The sequence below is a fragment of the Mustela lutreola genome, chromosome 4 (assembly GCF_030435805.1).
Source record: "Mustela lutreola isolate mMusLut2 chromosome 4, mMusLut2.pri, whole genome shotgun sequence".
In the NCBI taxonomy this organism is placed as follows: Eukaryota; Metazoa; Chordata; class Mammalia; order Carnivora; family Mustelidae; genus Mustela; species Mustela lutreola.
Genome location: NC_081293.1, coordinates 111,430,111 through 111,438,389, shown reverse-complemented (window position 1 = coordinate 111,438,389; position 8,279 = coordinate 111,430,111).

Here is an 8,279-nt window from a genome sequence, read left to right as displayed (position 1 = left end):
CTCTGCTTAATTCAAATTGATAGAATTTGAAAATTCCCATCTTGGGCCACAAAGGACTGGCCGTGGAGATATATCAGTTTTGGATTTTCAAGTCAAAATGGCTCTTGTGTTGACCTGGTTCATGCTTTAACTATTCAAAGAACTCAAATAGATGCTATTAGCCATCGAAGATTTCAGAATCTCCAAGTCTGCGGAGCGCATCTCGAGCCTTCCTGGAAACCTCATGTTTCCTTCTAGCTAAGTAAAAAAATAGTGATTTTTGTCTATTTTTCAATGACTACAGAACCTATCTCTCCTCACTCTTTTGCAGCTCTCTTTAGAATGAGGAGCAATTTCACAAATCACTTTTTACTCAAAATTTCACCAGACCCTTAGCAATAAACTTTTCTTAAGGAGAAGCCAAGCCCTAAGTGATTCTGCTGATCAAAATCTGACACCTTGTTCAGAGTGTGAAAAGCTGTTTTATTAGATGCCCATGCCAACCTCTTTGTCAAGGAAAGAAAACTTCTTGATATTACAGTAATTACCCTGTTATTAGTACATTTTAAAAAGAGCACAAAAGCTTATAGAAGTCGGTGATGGGCAAAGCTGAGTACATTTTGCCTATGGTACATACAGGACAAGAGCCCATTCGAGAAGCCTGGGTTGTTACCACAGCAGAGCACAGACAAGGCTTAATTTCCCTGGGGCCGGGCAATACTTCCAGTACTGCCTTCTGGATGGCTCCGCATTGGGAACAGACTATTGTGTCACTGCATTATGTGGAGGCGAGGGGAGTGGGCAGGGTCCTTGAATTGGACACCTGGGGCAAGCTAGACAACCGGGATTTAGACTCAGATTGGCAGCATGCGATTCTGGGCTAGCAACAGAATCGTTGATTCCCTTTATTTTTAAAATGGGCAGCATGTAACTTTTTTCCCTTTCCTAAAAAGGTTTTTTTTTGTTTGTTTTTTGAGAGGAGCACAATGCAAAACTGACACCTCCATCAAAAGCACCTTGAGTTCCGAAGATAGGCATGCACGCTCCCAGCATCCTCTAAGTTTACAGCTTGTATTTTTCTTTTAAGGAATTAAAAAATGTCTGAGTTTCTTATGATTAACCAATGGATTTCAGTCATGTGGACATGGGCTCAATGGGGACTTAAGGATGTCATCATTAATGTCGGTTTAGTTATGGGCCCTGGGGAGAAAGTTTGAGCCCCGAAAGGTGAAGCTGAGGGAATGCACTCCACCCAAGCAGCTTGCCTCATGAGGGCGGCTGGGCAGGTCAAGGGCATGCTCCAAGGAAGTGACAGATTCTGACAGGTTCAACCCGCTGTGAAGGTCAAAGAGGCGGGAGGAATTCCAGGTGGTGGCTGTGACCCTAATCCAAATAGCCAGAGGCAGCGAAGCCCATATCATGTTGGTTCATGAATGGGCCCAGTGAGAAGGAGGCAGAGAGTAAGGCCAAGCTTTCAGCTTCAACCCACATCAGAGTCACCGGGACAGGTTATTAACAGGGTGCTTCAGGCTCCTGTGTGGGTGAGACGAAGCACCCACACTTTCAGCCAGCCCTTGGGTTATCCTGGTACAATCGTTCAGAGGACCACCCCTAAGGATGGTGAAAGCAGGCCTTATCCTTTCAGGTGTTGGTAGCCCACAGAAGGGCTAGAGACTCCCTTAGGGTCATATTGCTAGAAAGGAAGCTGATGTTCTCAAGAAGAAACTGTAGCCAGGTCACATTCTCAGGGAGCGACCACAGACAGGCAGGTAGGAAATGTCTAACTCAGGGGGTAGTCAAGCATGTTTACCACATACACATTGACAAAGCTTCCTGTCACACTTCCTGCCCTGATTATGGTCTGAGAGATATGATCTTAAAGGCAGGGCTTATCCAATTCCAGGATGTGGGGATACGGCACATCTAGACTAGTTTCACTATGTGTCGGTAGCCCTGGCCCCCATGTCCAGGTGTGGGCACGAATGTCTGATTAGAGTGCTAGGTCATGTGACTGAGCCCTGGCTATCAGTGCTTGGAGGGAGAGGGTCTGGCCACTTATCTATTACAGTGAGAGGCTGGCCCAACTTCCCATCAAAGGTCTATTATCAGGAAATTCCATTACTTCTGAGTAATTTAAGTTATATACAAAACATAGAACTCAGAGTTAAACAATCATATCGTAGGAATTAGTTGCTTCTCCTTCAGAGGCAGTGAGGTGTTGTAGAAAGAGCATGAATTTAGGATGAACTTAGGCGTTGGATATTACACACAGATATACACGCGTGCACACACACACACACACGCACACACACACACACACTGGGGAACAAGAGTTGTTCAGCTACAATGGTCCTCCCTGACCTTATGAAATCTCAAGAGTCAGTTAGAGGTAGAGAAAAATTTTAAAAATCAATTAGATTTTCAAGATCTGAAATAAAGAAAAAGGCACAGTATTTCTCTAGATGCTGAAATGATATCTTCCTTGTTTCTCTATAAATGGATTTATCTGGCCCCTAAAATCTGTTCTGGCCAGGAAGTAATTAGCCATTTAATTTTCCTTTCTTGGGGCGCCTGGGTGGCTCAGTGGGTTAAGCCACTGCCTTCGGCTCAGGTCATGATCCCGGGGTCCTGGGATCAAGTCCCGCATGGGGCTCTCTGATCAGCGGGGGGCCTGCTTCCCTTCATCTCTCTCTGCCTGCCTCTCTGCCTGCTTGTGATCTCTCTCTGTCAAATAATTAAATAAAATCTTTAAAAAAAAATAATTTTCCTTTCTTATCCCCAAGTTCTACCCCAAACTGGAACTGTGGTGAGCTCAAAGGTTTTAGACACAAAATCAGATCCCCATGCTTCTCTGGTTTGCATTCCTACCCATCCAGGGCCAAACACAGATGGGGTTGAGACTCAGCTCTAACACAGAGGCGAGGCTCAGTGTCGTCAGGTTCCCCTCACTTGTCAACAAAAGAGGCCATACTAGATCTGTGTTGCCTAGCCTACATCATACTGCAGAGCAGTAGGATATTGCCATTCTCTGCAGCCCTTAGTATACCCTCAGCTTCAGAATGATGGGATATTAACAACTAACTCTGGGGAGGTAGGACAGAGGTGGGTGGGGCCTTACTGCTAGCGGGTGAGCACACGCAGCCTGGTCAGGAAATGATGTAAAACAAGACGATGTTTCGGCAGAGTGACCTACTTTACTCCCTAGAGAGATTGAAGAAGAGCTACTCCACCTTCCTTATTTCTCCCAAAGAGGAGAAAGAGCCTTTGTTCTCAACTGTTGGGTTGGTACCATGACTACCCCTCTCCCTGGGGAACTTCTTCGTAACATCGTCTTGCCCATTTACCCCCCAGGGCCCCAGCTGGAGCCTTTCCCTCTAGGATTCCTCCTTTTATTTCCCTTGAACATTGTTCTCTGCTGTCAGACATCTGAGGTCTACCCAATTCTCCCCCAGCTGGAACTGTGGGGTTGCAGGTGTGATTTCTCAATTCAGGGTCAAGCATCTTCAAGACAATCAGACCCTTTCGCCTCAAAGAGTAACCACCTCTTAGCACAGCCCCTATCTCTGTCTTGCACCTGGACCTATGTCCCTACAGCCCTCCTTCTCTCATCCTGGCTTGAGATCATCCAAGTCCTATCTGTCCTGCCACATCCCTTCCATGGCACCCACAGCGCAAGGGAGAGGCAAACCTGGAAAGGCCCAAGTAGAAAGGAACCAGACAGGGAGACAGGTTAAGGCAATAAAACTATGATTTGCCATGTGCCCCAGTACTCAGCAAAAGCAGACTAGAGCAGCAGGTTGGTATGAGTGGCATGGGGTCCACTCAGGCTAAAATGGGCTTAAAACTACATAAGAAGTAATGTATTAATTATGGGAGGTAAAGTACTCCAAATTGCAAGGACTTGCACATATATATATGGCTCCCACATCACAGCTGGCGTTCCCACATCACAACTGAGGATTAAAAACCATTATTGTATTGTTTGCAGCGTTCAGACTATGATGACAAAGCCCCACATACTCACTTGGTTGGAAATACTGATTTTATTCTGGAGTTCCACACCAGGTCATTTAAAGAATCTCAAGAGTCACTTATAATTCTGTATTAAGTCAGTCCTCCTTCGTGCGTGCCTGCTGCTGCCACCTGTCCCAAGAGCACAGAACCAGCTGTCCCCATCACGGCTGACCTCTAGCACTGCTGATTTCTGGAAGCACGGACAGGTGCTGGGCTCGGCAGGTATGCTGTGCTGGCTGAGATCCAGCGCGTGATAAACTTCCTGGACCAGACAGCTCCAAGGCCAGGCTCTTCAAGGCTGAGATATCACCATGGTAACCAAGGGCCCGGCTTCCTTGGAAATAGGGCGCTCTAGCGATCCTGTTTCCAGTGCTGTCCAGTGCTGTTTACAGCTGCTGATTCTGCAATGTTTCCTTTGACTCTCTAATATACACCCCGTCAGATGTCACACAGCAAAAAACACGGTAGACAAACACAACTGCCTTCAGCCTTTAGATGCCAGCTCTCTGAGTTTGTACACAGGCATCATCTTCCCATAAAAAGAAACAGTAACAGGGGCGCCTGGGTAGCTCAGTGGGTTATAGCCTCTGCCTACAGCTCAGGTCATAGTCACAGGGTCCTGGGATCGAGCCCCACGTTGGGCTCTCTGCTCAGCAGGGAGCCTATTTCCCTTCCTCTCTCTCTGCCTGCCTCTCTGCCTACTTGTGATCTCTGTCAAATAAATAAATAAAATCTTAAAAAAAAAAAGAAAAGAAAAAGAAACAGTAACAGAAACGGGGTCTCCTCTGGAGAGGGGTGCAGTCCAAGCCTTGAATCATGTCTCGATTCAGTCAGTACTCCTTGGAGAATCTTTTGGCTCTGGTGTGACAGCTAGATCACCCCCCAGCTGTCCGGATCACTCTGGACAATGCGTTTGCTCTTCGGGTTTCCTGTTGGCCTTTTAAGATACCTGGTTTCATTGGTGACCACTCCAAACCCTCAAATGTGTTTTCTTTAACCGCTTTAATCCTCAAAGAGATATTTGTGTTCCATTTACCTTTCTCCCCGAAAGCTCTTTGTCTGCTAGGAAAAAAAAAAAAGTTTAAATTGATGTAGGAGGGATACCTTTCACATATCTTCACAGATCAGAATTTTGAAATTCTGGGCCTTGGCTGAACCACAGAAGTGTGACACATTTCTTTCGGAACAGTGAGTACTTGACCTACATCACTAGAAGGGGTCACTGAGAGCACAAGGGTCTATACCAGTAAGCACAGACGACTATAGTCCTTCATCCCACAAAAATAAAAAATCTGGTTCTCCCAAGCCCTAGGGAGAATGCTACTCTGGAAATGTGAGGTTTTCCACATGTGTTTAGGTTCTCCCTAGCATGATGCTTACTCTGTGTGCTCCCACAAACTCCCTCGGACATGATGAGGGAGCAGAACGCTAGCCAAGGACAAGGCAGAGACTGGCACCCTACACCCCCGTCCCCCTGACATGCGTGACATTCCTCAGGCCCTCTGGCTGCCCTAATGGTTACTTTACAGAGATCCCTGTCCTGGAGGACAGGAGTCTCCCTCAGTTTACAGATGTCCTAGTGATTTACAATCACTTGACTTCCAGAAGAGTCCCAACTGACTTCATATTGGTCCCTTATTAGGAAAAAACAAACAAACAAAAAACCCCACAGCTTGGCTTGACAATAACCAGGCCTCTAGTGTCCTGATAGTCTTCTTTAACATATGTCAGCCCTTCTGAACACCTCCTTTGTCTGCACCTCCCCAACTCCTGAGTATATAATCAGCCAGTCCTCGGGGTCATGGGGCAGCAGCCCTTCCTGCCCACGGGTCCTGTCCACCTGCTTTAATAAACCACCATTTTGCACTAAAGATGTCTCAAAAATTCCTTCTTGGTCATAGGCTCCAGACGTCACTTGGCATTCTAAAACTTCATCAAACAAGAGAGCAAAGTGTAAAGTTATAGCTATAGCAGAGGAAAAGTCTCCCACCCTGCAGGTCCCTGAGCTTTCCCAACACATTTCCCTGGCTCTCAATCACTGAAAACTTTTGCATGCCAACTTTGGTTTCATTATTTGAGACAATAGCTATGCTAGAACATAAATTTTAAAAATTAAGTGTATGGGTTTGATGATCTTCAGTTTGCTTGGCACCTAAAGATGGTCAGAAATGCTGGCTTGGGTCACTTTCCTCAGGGGGGAAAAGGGAGAGAGACAGAATGGCCCACATGGGCCTCCGTCTCTTGTCTGTGAAATGGAGGGGAGGGATGTGGGATGGTCTGTCTCCACACTTCTGATTTTAAATCCTACGTCTCCTCAGAAGAAAGTTATGTTGCATCCGGGACAGAACGAGACAGAAGGAGTCACCCACATGAACACACAGAGAGACATGAGTGAAGGGACCAAGAAGACAGATGCCCAGAGTTGGGAGAGGTCCAAGTCCTGGGTGCTGCCTCCAGTATCTGGGTGGGCTTCGCCTCTGGGTGTTCTGGATCAAACGGGAAATCCTAGCTGGCACTTCAAGGTCTTGGTGAATGATTTAGGATTATAAACTGGTTAGGGAATTAGCAGTTGCAGATTTTGTTGCCACTTTCCTAAGGATGTCTCACAGTGGCAATTTAACACTATAGAATGCTAAGCGACTCCCAGCACATCCTTCCAGGAGTAGAGACTACCCACTGATGGCTTCTCCAGTGACATCTTCCATGGAGGGGGAAGAGTGGGTCAGAGGGTGTCATCTCTAGCAGCATCTGCTTCAGACCTGCTCCTGAGCAGGTCAGATTGACTTTGGTGCTTCTGAAAACCAACTTAGGATAATCACCAAGGTTAATGCCTTATTCTAATGGTTATTTGGGGGCAAAGAACTACATCTGAAGAAGAATTTTAACTTTCTAGGGCTTTTAATGTACTTTTAAGGTTCATAACCAAAGTAAGATTCTAGATATCTTAGAAAAGATGGGCATTGAAGCCCTGGATTGTTAATGGGCCTCCCAGAAATGATCTCAAGTTCACCACAGTACCTTGTGGTGTAGTGGACATGAGGGCTTGAAATGAGGTTATGTTCGTCAACCTTATCTACTCCCCAACTGGCCCTACTGCCTGTGGTAACTTTTTAAACTCTCTGAATAGTGGTGGCTTCATTGGTTAATGAAGACAGCTGTTTGTACTCTTCTGGACTTGGTGATTTCTAAGCTCTCCTATTACGGTTTTGTTATATATTTTTTTGAAAATCTGGGCACCACCGAAGGAAAATGAGCTGAATTCTTATTGGGAAAAATATGGACTGCTCAGTGCTGAAAATACAATATATACACATTTTAGTACCTTGCAATCCTTACATTATCCATGTGAACAATAAATTTTTGTGCTGCCCATAGGCCCAGATTACACCTGAATTTATTTTTTTGTGCAACTCTTGGTCACACCTCCCTCATTTCTTGGTTAGTCCTTTGTAGACAAGCAACTCCTAAATATAGCATGGTTTCTATGGGAACATGCTTTATTCTGTGGATTCTAGGAACACATTTTATCTGAAAAACGAGGTCTGCCAGATCAAACCAAGCTTAGAAATTAGAGTTTGTAATTTTGAAGGAGAGAAATTTTAAAACTGGTTGGTTCCATGTGAAACTTTTCCAGCTGAGTTGAGTTGGTATAAATTTACTTTTGACAATAAGAATTAGAAATCTCATCTTCTACTGAAAGATTTTTTTTTTTTTGTAAATAATTAAACATATGGTTCCATTACTTTAGATTCTTTTGTCTTTTATCTTTGGCCACAAGCACTGTTGGATGACCATGTAGCAGATAGCATGGGTGGGGACAACATTCACTTTTCCAAAGTCAGTGAGAATTTTATCAGTTACCTAAATGTAGGCAGACAGAAACTTGCTATACAGGTGATTGAGTTTTTATCCTTTTGAATTCCTGTAGCTGAACAGTAATGTGATTCGGGGCTGGATTTGCCAGCCACTGGAAGTCATGAAGATGTCTCTTGCATCTTCAGATGTCCTAAACCCAATGCTTCCTTAAAAATATGTTTTGAGATCTTAGCACAGCTGAAGATGATTATGAAGGTCGAAAGTGAGGTTGATGTGAGGAAAGGAAATGCTTTCGAGAAAAATGACATGAACCCTCTTGTGGAAATTACAGCACAGAGGTTTGGGCTTCAAAAGAACCATATCTCTGAATACAGTTGCTAAGGGAAGGGAGTCTTTGAAAACTGAAATACAGAGCTATATTTTGAGCACACTGTTGAAGATATAAAGGTGTCTGATAGAGTACTCCTCTA